The sequence below is a fragment of the Cydia pomonella genome, chromosome 23 (genome assembly GCF_033807575.1).
Source record: "Cydia pomonella isolate Wapato2018A chromosome 23, ilCydPomo1, whole genome shotgun sequence".
Classification (NCBI taxonomy): Eukaryota; Metazoa; Arthropoda; class Insecta; order Lepidoptera; family Tortricidae; genus Cydia; species Cydia pomonella.
The window spans coordinates 3,317,605-3,339,547 of NC_084725.1; the positions used below are offsets into that span (position 1 = coordinate 3,317,605).

The following is a 21,943-nucleotide window of genomic DNA, read 5'->3' on the forward strand; positions in this document are numbered from 1 at the left end:
ACCGTAAAACCACCCAACTATAGTCCAATACTGCAACTATGGTCCACAAGTTCAAAAGGAAATGAAGTATCTATACCAATGTTCCTTTTGGTTTACTCCTAGTTTTACCTTCCATTTATAAACATACTTTGCCTTAGAACTACAAAAATATAGTAAAATACACACCTGAACGAAAAAAATTGAGTTTATTTGTGGAACATAGTTAGGAGCTTTGGAATATAGTTGGGTGGTTTTACGGTACGATGACTTCCCCATATGATCCATCTAAGCAAGTGATCTGCGAATATGTGATTGCTAGCGTATTGTGTGTGGGTGATTAGGTGGTCAGTATTGTGGGGTTGTTTATCCCATATGTAAAGTTTGACAAATGGACTGTAAAAGCGATTTAGCATCAATGCAGTCGGTAGTAATGACACGCTGCAATACTGCTGACTGTATTACTGCAGGAAACGTCAAAAATGGTCATCTTATTGACACTGTTATAATTTGATGTTTCCTGCAGTAATACAGTCAGGAGCATTACTGCAGCAGTATTGCAGCGCGATTTTATAGTTGATTGCATGGCTGCTTCAAATTGTCGGGTAGCACCATAATTATGTACTGTAAATATATATTACAGCACATATGGTGCTACTTTACCGCACTAGTACGAAAATTAGCATATAACGTTAATGTGTCGAACATTTAAAGGGCCATATGTACTGTAAAACGTTGTACGATACATGTGCGAATAGGTAATTCGCAACTCGTGGCGATTTAAAACACTCCCTTCGGTCGTGTTTTAATTTATCGCCACTCGTCTCGAATTTCGTATTTTTCGCACTTGTATCGTAATGTACCTACTATTATTATTATGTTATATATTCACGACAGCCGCAGGCTGAAGTAAATTAAACTCTCGAGTAACAATGTTCTTACCCCCGGAGTTACAAGCAATGTTTTTCATCACACTTGCGAAGAAAAAAACTATTAATGGAAATAATTTTTAAATACGGTGACATTTCAACCATTCGTCCGCCATATTGTTATGTTTTGACAGTTTACGCCGAGAAAATTAAATTGATCAAATTAAATATTTTTAAACTTGAACAAAAATACTAAAATATAAACGTTAATATTTTAAAAGTAAAACTCACTTATATCTATTTAATTCGTATGAATTAGTAACAAAATAAAAAAGTATAACTCCCTAGGGAGTTCTTTTCCACAGTCCATAACTCCCGCGAGAACAATGTAGGCCTTTGTCCTTCAGTACACCTGCATGATATAAGATCTGTTTCGAGCAAGTGTGATGAAAAAGTTATTTAGTATGACCTACATTATTCACAAATCAGACATAACAGAAAACCCCTGTATAGGAAGGAGTAACACGTCCTTTACTTACTTTAACTGTAAATACTTAACCAAGACTTACTAGTTTCAAAGAATCCTACAATTAACGCTTAAACTTATGCGTTTGAATGTCCTCCAAGAAGAAATAAAAGCTTTTTCTCGTTGCGACAATTTGGTTTGCAAATAAGTGGTCGTTAAGAGTTGGCTGCATGGCCTCGGCGGTCAATTCAATAAAAAATGTTACTTTGTTAAAAAGTTAACCTTTTGGGTGCCGTTTCGGCTTTAGAATACACGAAGATTTATTTCCCTGGTAATGCAGCAAACGATTTTTTTTTTAGTAAATATATAGTAGTAATTATACTGGGTGACCTTAGCCATTGGACAAACCCTGAAATCCCACGTAGGATTACTTTTCAGGAATGCTCTGACGTTAATATTTTTTTAATTAGAACAAAAGATAAAAAAATAAATTTTACGAACAAAAGTTATTTGCAATAATCGACAACAAAAAGAAACACACTGTGTTAATCTTTGGCAGTGTTTTTGACAATTTGTTCGAAATATTTGATAATGATGACATTTTTCAAAAGTCAGAAGCTTATTAGTGTCATAAATAAAAAAAGATAATCAAAAAGGTTGAAAAAGGTTCCATACTATTCTTTGAGGATATTACCTTAGGAGCTACTAACACATACAGGCTGCTCCAAAGTAAAAATTTGTAATTTGTTAATTTCTTCGAAACCGCTACACCGGCTGTTATGATACTTTGTTCTAAATACCCTAATGCATATGTACCTTTCGGTTTTGTCCAATTGTCATTCCATTATTGGTGCCAGTCCCATCATATACGGGATAAGTGTTACCGGCGTTCACATCGGGACATGTTTACTCATAGATTAATGTTTAGTGCGAGTTCATACATTTGCCACTAAACCCAAGTAGCAAATGTAATAAACACTTAATGTATATAATTTTATTGTGACTTATCACATTTTTTTTAATTGTGGGAAGTTAAGTGTATTAGATAATCAAAGCTTCAGGCATATTCATGAAGAAGGATACATGTAAGATAAGTGTCAGTTATGTGTATCGTTTTTGAAGACAAAAATATACTGAAAGATTCGTTTATATCATATTCCGTCGCTGAACATACCTACGACTATTATGCTTCATTGACAAATATAAATAAGAATAACAACACTTGTTTACATGCAATACAGAGAAAAGACAAAGTTTACTACATAATCAAATGCAGAAGCGTTGCACCTAGCGTGTATTGCATAGAAATGGTTTGAACCGTGGGAGTCTACGGTTCGGTTCAGATTCGGTTTTATGAAACATTAACGAAGTTTTGTGGTTTAAAAAAAAAATTATAGGACATTATTACACAAATTGACTAAGTCCCACAGTACGTTCAATAAGGCTTGTGTTGAGGGTACTTAGACAACGATATATATACAATATATAAATATTTATTTTTTATTTTTTGATCAAATGGCAGTCAATACAGTTCGTATGAATTCCCTAACAGTTAGCTACTGTTTGTTTGGACAGCAACTTAAAAATACAGTTTCCTATACGCCCTATACGCTATTTTTTCGGCAGCAGAATGACTTCGTACATCTAACATTTATTCAACAAATATGCCACAGTAATGTCATGTCATTACATGTCAATTTTTTACAATTTTACAAGAAATAAAAATTACAAGATACAATTACAAATACGGAATCAATGAAATATAAGATACTTTATTAGAGATGTATGCAGTCTCTAAATGTAGAAATACACAAAAAATATGATAAAAAATGCAAACAACAATATTAAAATCACTCAAAGAACATTATTTATCTCTCCCTTAGTGTTTATATAGTACATAGTTATTTATACTCTGTGGCTGACATGCTGCTGTCATAATTTGCTGTTTTGGTTAATTTTATATTCGGTTAATATGTATGTTTATGTGTGTTTATTTGTATTCCTTATATGTGTATGTTTATTCACTGTAATTGTGTGTGTGAATGTAGGCTTCATAACGGTTTAGCAACACCTACTTTTTCAATTAACTTCTCTATTTCCGCTACCCAAAGGTTGTCCGGAAGAGATCGCTTTCTAGCGATAAGACCGCCCGTTGTCTGCCTCTACATTTAATCAATTGTTTATTTTTCTTGTATCTTTTTACTAAGGTGTGCCAATAAAGAGTATTCTATCTATCTAAAATATATCTATCTATCTTTAGAGATGTGAAAGTCTCTAAGTGTCAGAGATCAAATTTAACCAAAAGTATTTAATAAACGATCATAAAATTATCCTTAGAGATATAAAGGGTCTCATAGAATTGAATTCTTATATAAAGAATTAAAAGACAAGAAATTATATCGGACAACCAGACAAAAACCGAATGAAGTGTCTCATCTCACGTTAATGCCACTCAAAAATAAAATTACATAAGTACTTATAAGTTATAAGTAAGTCTACACAAAAGACAAAAGTTTAGTTTTGTAAGAAGGTAAACAGCATACGACGAAAAAAGGCGGTCCTAACGCTTGTCTACCGCAACTATTACTTTTGACATTTACCACAGTACACTGGTGCAATCTGTCTATCGGTAATTTAATGGTCTATCATGCAAGTGCTCTATGGTTTGAACACCAGAAACCGGATCATTCAACAATGGTATATTACAATAGTAGTTTGTTTCGTAAACTTACATCTAGCGGGTTCACACCAACTCGATTTTTGCATATTTGTAGTTCATTTGCCTTTTAAATCTGGTAAGTTTCGGTGAAAATTCATTTATCAGATGAAAGTTGACGAAGTTGAGGTTTTGAGGTAACAAATTCCATTTCACTTTTGCATACTACATAGTAGCGTCCATTTTTAGGGTTCCGTACCCAAAGGGAAAAACCCTATTACTAAGATTCCGCTGTACGTCTGTCACCAGGCTGTATCATGAACCCTGATAGTTAGATAGTTGAATTTTTCACAGATGATATATTTCTGTTGCCGCTATAACAACAAATACTAAAAAACAGAATAAAATAAATATTTAAGGGGGCTCCCGTACAACAAACATGATGTTTTTGGCGTTTTTAGAGATAATGGTACGGAACCTTTCGTGCGCAAGTCCTACTCGCACTTGGCCGGATTTTTAGTTTTACCGACTGATCATTTAACGATTTTGCCGAGTGAAAAGTCATTTTCATGGAAAAATATAAATAAATTAGGGTAGTGTTACGTTTTCCTCAAGGACATGAAAACGAATCTGTTATCATATAACTAGACATTATCTATATATTGTATATATATTGTTTTTTTTTAAGTAATTAAATATTGCATATAGCGCTGTGTGCCCGTGTTACAGGGCATTATTTTTAACTCAACCAAACAATAATAACTATGACATAATCAATGTCATTTCGAACATCGATCGTCCGAGATAATACTTACGTTTAGTAGCAAATGATTAAACTCATACTAAACACTAATCAAGTAGCTAAGTTAAGTGTATACGCTCGTATGGTATTTGTCAGATAATTTTTTTTATCGATTATCTCCGATATGGAGTTAATTACAATACTGATGTCTATGAGAACGTAACTTAATTTAAGCTCAGGAATGCACCCTTGAAATTAACGGAAAAAAACACGGTGTATAAGCACTAGATAATACGTAATAAATTAGTCTAAGTTTACTCTCCAAAGAAAACTTTACTCATCCAGCCGTTGCCCCTAAAATCTGTACCTAAATAAATCCCAAAATCTCAAATAATAAACAAATATTATATTTACGATAACAACGCAGAGGTCAAAAGAACCATTCTGTCTGAAAACCAAAGCCCACAAAACAAAATGGCCGCCCAGTTAATAACCCATTAGGCGAAACAAATAAACATTATAAGGGGACAGACAAATCGTCGAACCACGCTCGTTTGTTATAACTACAAGAAAGGGGACAGAGTAACAGTTTTGTGTAAGTTGGTAGAACAATTAGGATCAGGCCCCTATTTTACCACGTTGACAGGTGCGAAAATTGTCAAAAAAATGACAGACGCCTGTTTCGCCACGCTGGTATAGGGACCGTGCGCGTTGGAGGGTCTGCCATCTTGTGGAATGAATCGGAACCATAAACATGTACATTTACACGTCACTTGTTTTCTTGTGCATAGTAGGTTCTGCCATCTTGTGACTACATCGGAACAATAAACATCACATTTACGCCTCGCGCCAAAAATATGACGGCTCCTGTGCTGCCTCCTACAGTTCATGCACGTTCCCTATTTGTTAGTGACATATGTCGAGTGATAAGTTATAGGTGACAGATGATATTTTCGTAAATTGATTTGTATAGATGTGCTTATAAACTTGACAGGCATTTTGCTACAATTGTCCATCTGACATAGCGTTTTTAAAGCGCTTCATTAATTTTGTATTTTTTCATAAAAATTGTTTACGACTTACGGCACTCGGTATTAATCGAAGAAGTAAAATAAACCATTAATAATCAAAAACTACAAGAAAGTATTTATGAAAAGGTATAAAAGAAAAGTATCCGTGAAATTGTAAAACTAAGAGAAAATATAATATTTTTTTTGTAACAGTCTTATACAATAAATAATGTAATAATAAGCTATATGTTAACCGACCTTGCGTGTCCTATTCTAATCTAAAGTAGCTAGTAAGCGGAAAACAAAGTTATTAGTAAGTAACAAAGTTATTAGTAACTTGAGTGCATCTATATTCATTAATCCATGTAGATGTACGCACGGGCATATTTGTGAGTATGAAACTGTTGCTCTGTTGCGTTTCTTTACTCTTTGGTTGCCAAATATTTGGGAAACTTGCAGTTGTGTATCAGTATTAGAAAGCTGTGCAAACTTAGACAAATGCGGTCTTTGTCTTTAGCAAAGTCATTAAAAGATGACAAAGTATTGAAAATATAAGTATAGATGCCGCGCGCCGTTATATGCATTACCAATTTATACATAAAGATTAAATATTGATGTCAATAAATTTTATTGAGATTCAATACACTTTATATTTGTTGTAAGTTTTTAGAATGGATTGTAAGGCAGCTTGTCCACTGAGACGGAGCGGAGCGAAGATGTGGGAAGCAACCAGTGCTATTGATTGATTCTCCACATCTCCGCTCCGCTTCGCCTCATAGGACAAGCAGCCTAAGAAGAAGGTCGACTGAGTACATATGTGGCATTATCTATGAAAAGGGACTTTATTGCCGATGGCGCTTAAGGCGCACTGCGTCACGCAGCGTTGTATTTGTATCGGAGTATCGCTTATTACGGCGGAAGCGCCATCGACAATAAGGTCCCTTTTCATAGATAACGTCACATATTTTATATAGTTTAGAATCACATGCAATAGATCGGGGTGAAGTTTTTCAAGCATTTATTTAGTATAAATCGAAGGATGTGTACCTAGTGCCATTACTTACGTTATTTCATAGATACAAATTATGGTAGGTACCTGTTTGACTTATTGCTGCCCACGGCCCCACGCCACGGCCACGGGCAGGCCCCACGTTGGGTGCCAAAAGTAAAAAATGGAGTTGATAACCAGTATAACATTAAATTGGTTCGGAAAAATATTTACACAGTGAAACGTATAAAAACGGTATGAAATAATATTAAAACTTAAAATTAAACGTTTTTTTAGAGTTTAAAAAAAGCTAATGAAATTGTTTGGTTTTGTCAAAAATCATTTTTGGTAAAAGCTTTCAGTGCTGTGTTTTACTTTTTTACTATATTAATCGAGATAATTCTAACCCAAACACAATCAGATTGCGTTGTTTTATCTCAGAATTGAAAAAACATTCCGTATTTCACCGCGGTCGTGGTAACTATTTCCAACAGACATGTCAATATTTCATTGTGTCAATCACAGCCAAGAAAAGTTATATGTCTGATGATAAGCACTATCAACCGACTTGGGGTAAAATTACGGTTGATTGCAATCAAAGTAAACCTTGAAACCCCCTAAAGGGGAGGGGGAATATAGACGATCGCGACAAGGTGAAATAGGTCATGAAACTTAGGCAAAAGGCGTTAGAGACGTATAAGTTGGTATCAACCGATTTGTGAACTTTTCGCTTTCTCAATTCATTTGTCTCGGACCGAGATCGAGATTCTCTGTACTGCTTCCTGTGGTTGTTTTTTTAAGGTAAGTTAGTTTCGAAAATTATAGCGTGAAAATAGTAAAAAATATAACCACAACATGAATATATTATGTTTTACAATATTAATATAATAGTTTTAAAAATATATTACTCAACTTCTACTTCAAAGTTTAGAAATTAATGAAAAACTAATTTTCGCAAAATACAAAACACAAAATTGTTTAGGTTGCTATTTAGTGTTTCATTGGTATTTCATAATAATAATCTATATATAAAACAATGTACTTATTGAAAGGTTATTTAAATTTTAATGAATATTTACGGAACTATGATTGCCAAGTGAAATACGGACGATACAATGTCGATGAAAAAGCAGAACACCAATAATTAGACACAGTTCTAAATTGGGACCACTATTCGAAATTTAGCTGCATAAAATACTTCATGAATTCAAAATGCTTCCCCATATCCAAGTTTCAATTTAACTTACGAACTCTACGAAAGGGTAAACTTAGTAACTCGTGTTTTTACGATCGAAACCAGGGGATAATCAAATCAGAAGTTAGCCGACTTTGAAAAAGTTTCTTGTGAGCGCAGTGAGATAAGTTTTTTTATTTCTCGATTGGAATGTGGAAGATACCTTGGTACATACTCGTGGCGTGTTTTGGTAAGATAAGTTTGGCTAAGACGGTCTAACAGCCCGATACGAACTTCAAGATACGTCAAATATCAATGTATATAATAGATATATACAGAGGTAAATACTAGCTTAAATCTAAAACAGGCCTTGAGGCATTGTACCAAGTACGCTGGTGACATTTCCTCGTTGTATCGCAATACTGATACGTTGCGCGAGGAAGCCGCTAGCTCTTCGGTCACCGGTTACGTTAACCAGACGCTTCGCGATTTCTGCAAAAAGATTGTGCGCCCTGGGACCCCATGGAATTGTTTCAACGCCAAATGTTACAAAATGGTACTCTCTACCAAGGCTCTTATATTAATTACGTTTAAAAATTTCGGCGTTTTCCTTTTAAAAAAAAACGTCATTTTTGACACTGACATATCCGATCCATATCGTATCTGGATGGACCACCTAAATATTCTATTTTTTTTTTTTTTTTATGTAATAGGCTGCAAACGAGCAGACGAGCCGCCTGATGGGAAGCAGTCATCGCCGCCCATGGACATAAGCAACATCGGAGGAGCCACTTATGCGTTGCCAACCTTTGAGAACCCTAAAAACCTGCTTCTTGAAGAACCCCATGTCATAGCGCAAGGGAAACACCTCAGAAGGTAGCTCATTCCACAACTTGCACGTTCTGGGAAAAAACGAGCGAGATGCCCGCTTGTTCTTGGTTTGCCAAGTGTCGAGAAAGTGAGGATGAACTTTGTTTCTTTGGCGGGAGGTGCGGTGATAAAAACGTGACGGTGGCACCAATTCAAAAAGTTCTTCAGAACATTCCCCATTGTACAGACGGTAGAACAGGCATAGAGAGCCAACGTCTCTCCGAAGACTGAGAGGTTCCAAACCGACTGTGAGATCGGGGTCACCAACAATACGAACTGCCCGACGTTGGATGGAGTCAAGTGGAAGAAGTTGGTATTTCGGTGCTCCAGACCATATGTGGTCGAACCTGCGCTTTGTATAACGAAAGCCGGTGACCTGGTGTGAAGTACTGTTTCGCTCTATTGAGCACCCCGAACTTCTTAGAGGCCAGTTTGGCTTTGAGTTCCAAATGGCCCCGAAATTGGACTTCGTTCGTAATGTCGACACCGAGTATCCCGATACTCTCAGAAATGGTAAGGGGAATGTTCTGGAACTTAGGCGCTAAGACAAATGGGGTTTTCTTAGCGGAAAACGCGCAAACTTGTGTCTTACTGGGGTTAAACTGGACGAGATTACGTTTACCCCACTCGGATACCTGCTCAAGAGAGGCCTCGATTTCGGACACAAGTTGCATTCTGCATTCCAACACCTGCTCACGAGAGGCATTTGCACGACCTGTATAGAAGCTATCACCCGTGCTGTCATCCGCATAGCAATGGATATTGCTAGTCAATAGCATATCATTGATATGAAGGATGAACAGTGTAGGTGACAGTACAGATCCTTGGGGTACGCCGGCGTTAATGGGCCGGAGATCTGAGCATTGTCCGTCGATGACAACTGCAATGCTACGCCCAGATAGAAAGCTCGCGACCCATGTGCATAGCCCTTCAGGAAGCCCGTACGAGGGAAGCTTGGAAAGAAGCGCCTTGTGCCAAACCCTATCGAAAGCCTTTGCGATATCTAGGCTAACCGCCAGAGCTTCTCCCTTGCTCTCAATGGCGGTGGCCCAACGATGAGTGAGATATACCAGAAGATCACCAGCGCCACGACCATGGCGGAAGCCGTATTGCCGGTCACTTATGAGCTGGTGGTCCTCAAGGTACGCTAGGAGCTGGTTGTTAACCACGCGCTCCATCACCTTGGAGAGAAGGGAGGTAATCGCAATCGGCCGGTAGTTGGAAGGGTTTGTGCGGTCACCCTTTTTAGGGATTGGATGGACCCAAGCAGTCTTCCAGGATGACGGGCATTTACCTGAGCAGTATGAAAGCGAAAAAAGGCGCGTTAAAACCGGAGCTAGCTCTGGAGCGCACGTTTTTAGCACAATAGCGGGTATACCGTCGGGCCCACTGGACTTATTGACATCGAGAGCAAAAAGTGCACGCCTTACTACGCTTTGAGTGAAGCGGACCTTAGGCATGGAGTGCTCACAACGTGGGATGGTGGGTGGTGTGCTGCCCACGTCGTCTAGTGTCGAATTTGACGCAAAAAGAGAACACAAAAGATCTGCTTTCTCTTTTGCAGAATGAGCCAGTGAGTCGTCAGGTTTGTGCAGAGAAGGTAGCGAGACCTTACAGAAGTTCCCCTGGACAGCTTTGGCGAGAGACCAGAAATTACGAGTCCCAGCTGGTTGACTTACCAGCCTCTCGCCAATTCTGTAAGTGTGTTGGAACTTTGCTGCAGCAATACGCTTCTTGCAGGATCTGGATGCAGCATTATATTGCTTCTTTAATACGGAGGCATTCGGATCGTTGACTCTACTGGCGGCTACCCAAGCTTGGTAGGCCTCGCACTTAGATTTGCGGACTTCAGCGCAAGACTCTATTTGACGTATCTTCAAATTCAAATCGGACCGTAACGCAAAATTATAGTTTTTATATTAAATTTTTAAACGTTTCAATCAGAGTACCTAATTGAGATAAAATAACCCTGCCATGACCATTTCTTCCATCGCAAGTTTTTCGCGGCGCGCCATATCTTTCTATTCCCTTTTATTATCCTCACTACGTGCGCCCTCTTAAATTTCCTGCTCAGCAGAATCCAACAACATTGTCTAGGATTCCCGCCTTCTATAAATCTTCCAAATATGCCTTATGTCTGCATTTACATCTAAACAATGTCTGTAGTATTACGGCAACGTTTTGAATAGCAACTAGGCTCTAGGCCGAAGTCTGGGTTCTAGACGTTTCACCGATTACTAGTCTAGACGGAATAAAATCATTAGGTCGTGATGGACAGCTAACACGATAAAGTCAGCTATAATGCTGAAGGCTATAATTTTATCCAAGAAAAGAGGGCAATGTTACCTATTTTTTTGCGTACGTACGTACGTGCTTTAGTATGAATTAACTTTATTTAAAATTTGAATTTTTTGAAAAGCAAAGTACTTTCTATCCAAGATCCTTGCCGAGTTCTAGAGTCAAGCTTCACAAAAACCACTCGTTCTGTATGGTTATCCAAATTTATAACCAGCCGCCTAAATGTATTTAGGATGTCCTACAAACCGCTTTAAGAAAACACTCACGGAATGGCTACTAGACAAATGTTTTTACTCAGCTAAATAGTCCTTTATTTAGCAAATTTACCAAATGTCTAATTGCCAAGACATTATCACTGTTAAATTAACTTAACCTATTTTTTTTTAACCTAGTTTAGACCAAGAATTTTTGTGTAATATTTTGACATTTATTTTTTATAATATTTTGATATTAGTGTATACATTGAATTGTTCATTTGTTATTATACTTTTAAATAAGTATTGTTAAGTATTGCATGCCTTCTCTGGTAGAACATAAGACACTTTTTATTAATGTCACCTTATGTAATTTAATTATATTCTTGCAATAAATTATATTGCTAGATTGATTGAATCAGGCAACATGATAAATTCTTCTTCAGTTGGTCCCTCAGTACTGAGGATCGTGACATCATTGTCCTTCTGTTGAAGGCCAGGTTCCTCCATAGGGCCTGTTGGACTAAGACTCCTAAATACATGTAAATCTATAGCTAAAACCTAGCCTAAGTCTCGACGTAAATGATAGTAACTATTAAAAACGTAGGTTATGTCATGGTTTAGTGACGATGCCGGAATTCGCAAATAACAGTAACTGGAAACTGGGTCATTCTATCAATACTGGTGCAATTTGCTACTACAGCAGATAACTTAAAGTTCCCATATAATACCACTGCTTTACGTCCAAAGCATCTATCGTGTTTTCCATTTCCTTTTTAGGGTTCCGTAGCCAAATGGCAAAAAACTGAACCCTTGTAGATTCGTCATGTCCGTCTGTCTGTCCGTTTATTTATATGTTCCGATCTCTCGACTTTGGTATGCTCGCTTAGTGATATAAATGTTTTTTGGATTTCATAACCAAAATGGCAAAAACGGAACGCTTATAGTTTCGTAATGTCCGTCTGTCCGTAAGTCACAGCCATTTTACTCGGAAACTACAAGCCATATTTGAATAAAATTTAGAAAATAGGTGTATTTAGTAAGCCGCTACTTAGTTTAGTAAAAATTATAAAAATATATATTTATTTAGGGGGGCACTCCATACATGAAAGTCTAAGTGTAAAAAAATATATTTAGTAAAATAAACAGGTCATTCAATAGGTCTTTGAAAATAATATTAAGGTTTCTAGAGCATTTTTTGGTTTAGTATATAATTTTGATGGTAAAATATACGTTTTAATTGGTCTCGTTACGGACAGTGTACCGATGAGTTTTAAAAACACTTTCTTGCAAAAAGAGTAAAATCTTAATTTAAATATTACTATAACTATCTTAAATCTAAAATCGGCTCTTGAAGCATTGTACCAAGGATACTGACGGCATTTCCTCGTACGCAAAGCTGATACGTTATGCGAAGGGCTGGCGGCTTAGCTCTTCGGTCGGCCGCGTAACCAACGTGCATATCGTTGACGCTCCGTGGCGAACGAAACGCTACTGTCACAGTCGCACTAATATGGAAGAGTGATAGAGAGAGATAGCTACGATACGCTACGGAGCGTGAACGATTGTAACGTTGGCTACGCGGCCAGTTACGTTCGCGATTTTTGCTAAAAACTTGTGCGCACTGGAACCTCATGGACCTCTAGGTCCGTGCGACCATTGAGGTGACACATTAACATGTTTAAACAAATTCCAATAAATAATGACGTTAATATTTTTCATAACACACATTTTCACACACACACACTCTTTAAACATACTGTTATACAACTTCTATAGAGCTATATCCCGACTTGATTACGGCAGCCGTTACTTCCAGACGTTAACCCCGAGAAGTTTAAACCCGAGAATATTGACTTAATGCTTTATAGCGCCGTTTTATGACTTGTGGGTTATATTAGTTAAAAAATAGTACAGCTTCGTTTGGCAGAGTCGGACTAAACTAACTACACGAACTTAGCAATAACAATGTGTTAAAATGTCGTGATAAAAATATAATTCCAAGAAACTATGACAACGTTTGTTTTTTTTTTTATTCAGTGCAGAGTATAAGCATAGAGAAATATAAAAAAATTAAATAAAAATAATAAAATAAAAAATATTTCGTGAAAAAACACGTATACAAATGTTACAAGTGTTGAGCCCTCCTAGTAGGTATGAAGACACCTGTGTCAGGAGAACTCGCTCTTCCTGTTATGGTAAGTACATTTTGTTTTTGTTTTTTTACCCACTAGTTTTATATAAAATGAACCCACTTATTGTATGAGATTACCTTACTAACTACTTACGTATGCTACTAAGTGTGTGTGTGTGTGTATGTGTGTGCATGTGTGAGTCCGTGGGTGTATAAATTGTATAAATATAAGCATAGAGTGCTCACTCCATACATCAGTTTTGGTATAAGCGTTTTGGCTTATTATTTTCGTAGTCTACACCTAGCATCGAGTAGCGGAATTGTCAGTAACCCTTATGGACATGGCGAAACTATAAGGGTTCGTAGTTGACTACGGAACCCTAAAAGGAGTCGAGCGTCTCGTCATCGCCATTTTTTTTTACACGAGATTTCTCCAAATCATACTCTGCTACTAAAATGCTTCACTATCGACGTGTAATCGTTAGTCGGGACAATGAGTAAGCAACGTAGATATTTGTGCAGCTTTTAGTGAGACTTGCACAGGCCGACAAACCAGACCATTTTTACATATCAATGGATCGTTTAGGGCGTGCCCTCAAGATTTATGGGTTACCCTCCCTTTATCGTAAAAACATTGCTTAGGTCCCGTGGGTTCAGGTTCTTCTCTTAGGCTCTCAGCACACGGAGCGTAAGCGGAAGCGTCGCGTGACCGTATCGTAAAAACATTACGAGTATGAGACGCGTGGAGTTCTGTACCCCTAGTGTAACTTTATTCGATAGCGAAACGTGACGTACGAGTTTGCATTAAATCTCATTTTGTATGGGATTATAAATTTCCAAAACGTCCCGCTTGGCGCGCTGTTTCTAAATCCCATAGAAAATGAGACGTAACGCAACGCGTACGTCACGTCACGCTATCGAATAAATTTACACTAGGGGTTCTGGGCACCAAGCGTCGCGTAAGCTTAATTGTTTTATAAGTGAAATCTCATTATGTAGTTGAAATCATGTTGCCGATCTTACTTTCTCGTCAGGTGAAGATTGTTTATTGTTTGATTATGTCAGAAGTTTTGTTTTGTACGCGTAAATAATAAAACTTCTAATGACTTCTAATGCGTAATGACGGTCGAAATTTCATACGCTACGCTACGACGACGTTTTGTGTGCGGACTTGTTTGTAGTTGTACGTGCTAGTAGCGCTCTCGTTCTACGCGCGTATTACGATAAGCTTACGCATCTCTTACGCTTACGCGCCGTGTGCCAAGGGCCTAACTCTCACTGAATATCATGTTTAGTATTTATTTTTTTGTAAGTTTCAACATTCAATAATAATTGATGAGTTCGATCAAAAAAAGCAATTTTCATATTTTTAGCTATGTGCAAAATTTGTTACAATTTTTCTAAGATGCGTTTTAGACTTATGTTTGTGATTTTATTATATCAAGCGAAAGTCAATAAATCAGATTTCAAATAATATATTAGAGAAAAGTCTCAAGATTGTTAATAATTATTTTTTGGAACCTTATTGTGATATAAAAAAGCGCTTCGAGTTTTCAAAGCTACTGACAGAACATTAGTGCACCTTAAACCAGGTACATCGGTTTCTTCTCGGATTTTTCTTTCACTAAATTATTTTGATACCTATCATTATATGTATCAAATCATATTTCATCATTATCAAATTATATTTCAAGATATATCAAATTATATTTCAAAAAACGTATGCGCGCATTAGTCATCATATGAAAGGCAGCCTGAGCTGAGTTAAAACAGAGGTTGGTTGAAACAATTATTATTTTGAGACATCTATGACTGTTATCGAGCTGGATAAATAGTTAATTTCGATGCTAGTGTGGAAAATATGTCATTACTTGTGTGGAAAGAATGACATTTCCGCACGTGTATCGAACGACGTTGTTTACAGACGTTTTAATACAGTTGCGAAAAAATAAGAAAAAACAACAAGTACTTTTTTATGCATTTTTAGCCTCATTTACCGTCCGCTGGTCCCTCAATATGCATCGTTGCCTCAACACGATTATAAATACTGCAAAATTTACGTCGTTTCGACTTACTTCGTTCTCCCCTACCTAATCATTCTAATCAAGTTGGGATTTTGCTATTATAGAGCAAACTTTTATAATAAAAGTTTTATAACAGTCACTGTTAGAAGGTGTGTGGAGTGAAAATTTTGAAGAAATTTTACTGACAAAAAAAATTGATTCAACTAATTGATTGATTAATTGATTGAATTATGCTAAACAAAACGGTGTAAAATCAGCTGTCTAGCTTACACGAGTAAAGTGAAAGAAGAACTTTATGCACGCAATCATAACACGCGATTTGTACTCACAAAGAGAATTTAATATAGAGGTGGATTGTCAAAGAAAACTTTGTAGCCACAGTAAATTTACTGCCATCTTTAGACAGATGGTTAAAACTTTTAGAACGCCATTTGACTTTGATCCTTATTCAGTAATATGTGTTAAATTTGTTAAATATCAAAAAGTGGCGCCATCTAATAGATCAAATGCCAAAGGCATTGGCCCCACAATATTTGGGTTATGTCCAGTAAGATGCCGAATAATGACATTAAATTCTGTCGGCTTATTTGAACCTACGTTTTATAGTACCCAATTAGATTACTTAAAAAACAATATATAATTTAATTTAAATAAAAACAATTTTTTTTATTGGTAGTTGATTCACTCATTAACACTTTTAAAGTCTCTTGATAATTTAGAACGTTGCAAGTTAAACCAAAATGAATAAGCCGCCCCAGCCTGCTCTAACCCCCTTAAAATAAGGGTGTCAGAAATTATGTAAAATTGAACTCTATCACTTCGAGACTAAGTTCAAAATCATATTCCTTTTGGCTTTAAAAGACTTAAGGCGTGACGCCAGTTAGGAATCGGGAGGAAGGAACATTAATGATAATAATGTTAAGGGCAAGTTTTTGATGGATCGCTGGGTTTAATTTGTGTTGCCCTAGTTTGGGGATCTTTGATTTAATATTATTGGTTTTTATACTTACTAGTAAACTACTATTTTGTTTTTAAGCGCTCTCTTTTTTTTTGTTTTTACAATTGAATTGTAGGATAATTAACTTTACCGCCTGATTAGTTAATTTAAGTCTCATTTCTCCACTACCTAAAGGTTGTCTGGAAGAGATCGCTCTGTAGCGATAAGGCCGCCTGTTGTTTACCCCTATCTTCATGTATTATATGTGTTTCCATGTACATTTTTTCAGAGGTTGTGCAATAAAGAGGATTTGTATTGTATTGTAACTTATCATAATATTACATTACGATACAAGTGCGAAAAGTAGGAAATTCGCAACGAGTGGCGATAAATTAAAACACGACCGAAGGGAATGTTTTAAATCGACACGAGTACACAATATGACATAATTATGTCCGTTTAAATTTTCGACATACGCACGTATAGTGCTAGTTACCGCACTAGGGCGATAAAGTAGCACCATGTGTACTCTATATTATGTTAAACGAAACAGTCGGCAATAGATGAAAACGTTGAGTAATAATGCCTAATCTGAACAGGAACTTTCTAAGTGGAAACTTGCATGAGAATTTTCTCATTAGTTTCCTAAAGTTTCGGAAATTTTGAAAATGTCCTGCAACAAGAACATTGGTTGCATGTCATATCAGTGCAAGTTTTCTTCGACAAATATTTTTACAGTACATATGGTGCTACTTTACCGCACTAGTGAGAAAATTAGCATATTACGTTACTGTGTCGAACATTTAAAGGGCCATATGTACTGTAAAACGTTGTACGATACAAGTGCGAAAAATAGGAAATTCGAAACGAGTGACGATAAATTAAAACACGACCGAAGGGAGTGTTTTAAATCGACACGAGTTGCGAATTACCTATTAGTAATGTACTATTTTATGATAGAGGAGGCAAACGAGCAGACGTGTCACCTGATGGTAAGCGATTACCGCCACCCATGGACACCCGCGACACCAGAGGGATTGTAAGTGCGCGGCCGGGATTTAAAATGGGAGTACGCTCTTTTCTCGAAGGTTTGAAGGTCGTATTAGTGCGGAAATACTGCAGGCGACAGTTCATTCCACAGTTTAGCTGTGCGAGACAGAAAGCTTCTTATATATCTTCATAACTCATTAATAGTTCGTTTCTTAACACGCTTTTATTAGGTCGACCTGTATGTAACTATATGTAATGGAATCTAAGGTAACTAATTTAACCATCTTACAAGGATCGTAGCGTCATGAAAATTGGCAGCTGTATGCAGTTCTGATGACAATACAATAATATGGTACTGTCGAACTGATCTGACGATGGAGCCGGAAGATATGAACTGGAACTTCATGATGGAACATCGTATCATAGCTGTGTTTGGATTTGTTAGAAAAGTCTTGTAATTAACTTTGACCACGATTAGATTTCAAGGTCTGATGATGAAGCCGGAAGATAGGCACTGGCATTCCATGATGGAATATCGTATCATAGTCGTATTTGCACTTGTGAGAAAGGTCACGTAATGGACTTTTAATACGATTAGCGGTGGCAGCATGGTTCCATTTTTATCACTTGTCACTATGCCCGTTACTTTCGCACTTACATACTTGTTAGAACGTGACAGGCATGGTGACAAATGATAAAGAGCCGACCATCTTAGCCCTACAGGTTTCAAGGTTAAAAAGCGTGTTTTTCTCGTGTTTTTTAAACTATTAATTTATTTTTACACTTTAAACCAGGGGTCGCCAAATGGCGGACCGCGGTCCGCATCCGGACCGCCGACCCATTTTGTGCGGACCGCGAGAACACAGCAACTTTTGCACTACAGAGTACGTAATTTAAAATAAAAATGTATCCCCCGCATTATCTTTGTTGACGTCAATTTGAAAACGGCCGGGCGAAGTCACTAGCTAAGATAGTCCGCAACAAAAAATGTCATTTTTCTCATTGATATGTAAAAAATACCTTTGTTATTTCTGTAATTACAATTGTTTAAAAAATATTTTTTCTATAAAATGTTGTGCGGACCGCGATGGTCATTTCATTTCTTAATACAGACCCCGAGCGAAACTAATTGGTGACCCCTGCTTTAAACCATTATTCTTGATACCTTAACAATATTTTGCGTCGTTATCAAAAATACAATCAATAAATCAAGCCAATCAATGGCAAACAAAATATTGTATAAACATTTTATTTATAAAAACGACCGGAACTTATTTTTATTTATTTTATTTTATTTATTTATTAGGATAATAAAACAACATATTAAATTACAAGGGTCTTGTTAAACCAGTAAGATTTTTCCTACCTGGAAGTAATTTTGAACAAAAAAATAATTTTACTTCTTAAAGTAGATATTAGCGCCCACGGATGGTTTTGAAGCAATCATTCGTAAAAGTTGCCTCATTGCTCTATCGTACCCGTAGCAGCTGCAACGGCATCCTAAAGGTGTTAACCTGTAAATTTGACTGCCCTATTTACAATAAATGGAGGACAATAATGCTTGGGCTCTAATAATTATTGATAAGAATCTTATGTAATGCTAATTGTGTAATTTAATTCTAATTTTAATTATTTTTATTGTTATTTAATGTTCATTGTGTAATTTAATTTTAATTGTTTTTATTTCAAATGTATGTAACAATTTTATGGGCTCTTGGCCTGAATTAAACGTTTTTATTATTATCATATCATCCTTGGCAGCCGAAACTTCAAAATGGAATACTGTCTAAAAAGCCAACAAAATAAAATCCAAATCGCAATTTCGTCTAAAACTAGGATGGCTTGAAATGTCCCGGATAGCACTTTATTTCGAGATAGCCTGGGGTCAGTGACCTCAACCTAGTTCAGTCTGGCGAGAACGCTGGATTGTCCTTTTTTCTCTTTTTTTTGAGATCGTGTGTCCTGTTTTAAAGGATATAGGTACATAGTTCTGCGGATATGTCACAATAATACAGGAATTTATACCCATTTTATTGTGTGCTTAACACGTTTATGTCTTTCATCTATTTTAGATTCTTTTTAAATAGTTTCCTCGTACTTGGATCCGCGTTCCGGATACGAGAGCTTAAAGGAAAAACTTATACTTTAAAATCTAACATTTTATGCATTATCAAATTAAAGTAAGCCAGTACCTACCTAGCCTAAACTATACATACACGGCAAAAATATATATACACGTATATTAAGGTAGTGTATACATATTTTTGTCACTTTGTCTGTATCGATATTTGCAAACGTGACTGTACTTAATGAAATATAGTAGATAGATGATTGAAATAGATAGATTGTAGCAGTAATAATAATAAGCAAAGAGAATTGATTGTAACAGAGAGGTGATGTCTATAAAAAACAACATGCCCTTTAGTTTGACATCCGAAACAGATGTCGCTGTACTACGCCATATGTTTTGCGGACTCAATTGTCAAATGTTAAGTATTAGGCCCTCAACACATGGAGCGTAAGCGTAAGAGACACGTAAGCGTATCGTAATACGCGCGTAGAACGAGAGCGCTACGAGCACGTACAAGTTCAAAGAAGTCCGCACACGAAGCGTCGTCGTAGCGTAGCGTATGAGATTTCTAGACGACAGGCGTAGCGTAATACAGGCGCGAAAAAAAAAAACTTCTGACATAATTATCATAATCATACAATAAAAAATCTTCTTCATCTAACGGAGTAAGATCGTCGATACATCTGACGCCATTGACGCCTTGATTTCACGACGACGCGTACGCGACGCTTGCGTTTACGCTCCGAGGGCCTTAGACTTTACACATCTTAAACAAAATGGGAAGAATGTCCAAGTAAAATCCTGAATAAGCTACTTGCTACTTATCTGGCGAATAAAGTCGTCATTAGCGTTTCACAATCTTCAAATAAGCTTAACTGGTAGATAAAGTGCTAAGTATTGCAGGAAGTTTTATCTGGCAGTTAATTTATTTGTTAATTAGTAATTAGCTATCCCATACTTTAGTTGGACATTGTGAAACTGACCCTAATTGACAATATCTCTATATCGGAGCTACAAAAAACATCCGAATACAATTAGAGGGCAAATGTCAAATATTTCAAGGCTACAACTGTTTAAATATTTGCTCCTATTTCAGACCCAATAAACCCTAAAAATACCACTACACAAAATAAAACACCCAAATTGAAGTGGATAAAGTGCTAAGTTTTGCAGGAAGTTTCGTTTGGCAGTTAATTTGTCTGTTAATTAGCTATCCAATACTTTACTTGGACATTGTGAAACAACCCCTAAGAATTCGTAGTAAAGACTAAACTCGATCGACAGTTTGGCGTCTAAATACGGATGGATTACACCAGCATTAAACCAAAGTGGAGGACCCATCACCCATGCGAAACCGTCTTTTCATACAAACTTAGTCCTCATTTTTCTCTTTGAGTATTAACATTATTAAAAATATTTTGACTTAATTTGTTGTGTATCTACCACAGCTATGCCCCTACGTTAGATTTTTCCGATTCCTTTTATTTTCATAAGAGCAGGAGCATTTAAAAATTTCTATGAAATCTTTTTTTGCTCCTAATTATTACAAAAGTCAAAAATAGTTTGGTTGAAATCAATTTATGAAAAAGTATTTTCCATTATGTCAATATCCAGGAACGAAAATGGGGACTACGTTTGTATGGAGAAGAGGTCGTCCCCTTTCCTTTTAAGGAACTACATTTAAAATCCAATAAAGTAATATGAAATTAGTTGTCTCTTAGTTTCTTTACTCGCAAAATGCCTTGACTCAATGAAAAATTCTGTTAAAAACGGTTATCTATCTCAACTTCGAAATATGTTTGGCAGAATTTTCATTTGACCGAACGTGTTTTTTTCTGAAGCCGTTGAATTTTCAAAAGAGTTACCAATTTAACCTAACCTAACCCAATGGATTCTGCGGATGCCTTTTTTAAAGATTGGAAAATTTAACGGTTTGTGAAAAAAACGCGTTTGGTCACAAGAAATATCGGGCAAACATTTAGAAGTTGAGTTAAGTTACAGAGTTCATTATATTATTCAATTTATCTTATCTTTATACCTTTAAAGGAGCAATTCTTATATATATATATATATATATATATATATATATATATATATAATTATATATTTTGGCGATCTCGGAAACGACTCTAACGATTTCGATAAAATTTGCTACATTCAGGTGAGAAAAATCGATCTAGTTACGTCTTGTCTCTGGGAAAACGCGCTTTGGTCCACCAGATATTTGACTTTATTTGACACAAATAAAAATGTTAATTGATATCTATAAATTTCAATATCCAGACGCAAAAGCCGAAAATATTAACAAAGATTGAAAAAAATTGCTATTGCCAGTCTGATAGCGTTTCTTTAACAAAACATTGTTCCTATCAAAAAAGATCATGACTCAAATTATTTAGTTAATTCGATTCATTAAAATAAAATATTTTACAGTACATATGGTGCTACTTTTCCACACTAGTGCGAAAATTAGCATATTACGTTACTATGTCGAACATTTAAAGGGCCATATGTACTGTAAAACATTGTACGATACATGTGCGA

General features: G+C 36.2%; 1 protein-coding gene across 1 annotated transcript in view; it reads right to left on the reverse strand.

The window, feature by feature from the left end:
• Positions 1-21,943, reverse strand: part of LOC133530504 (uncharacterized) — a 115,109-nt gene that overhangs the window by 91,953 nt on the left and 1,213 nt on the right. The gene's annotated exons all lie outside the window — the stretch shown is intronic.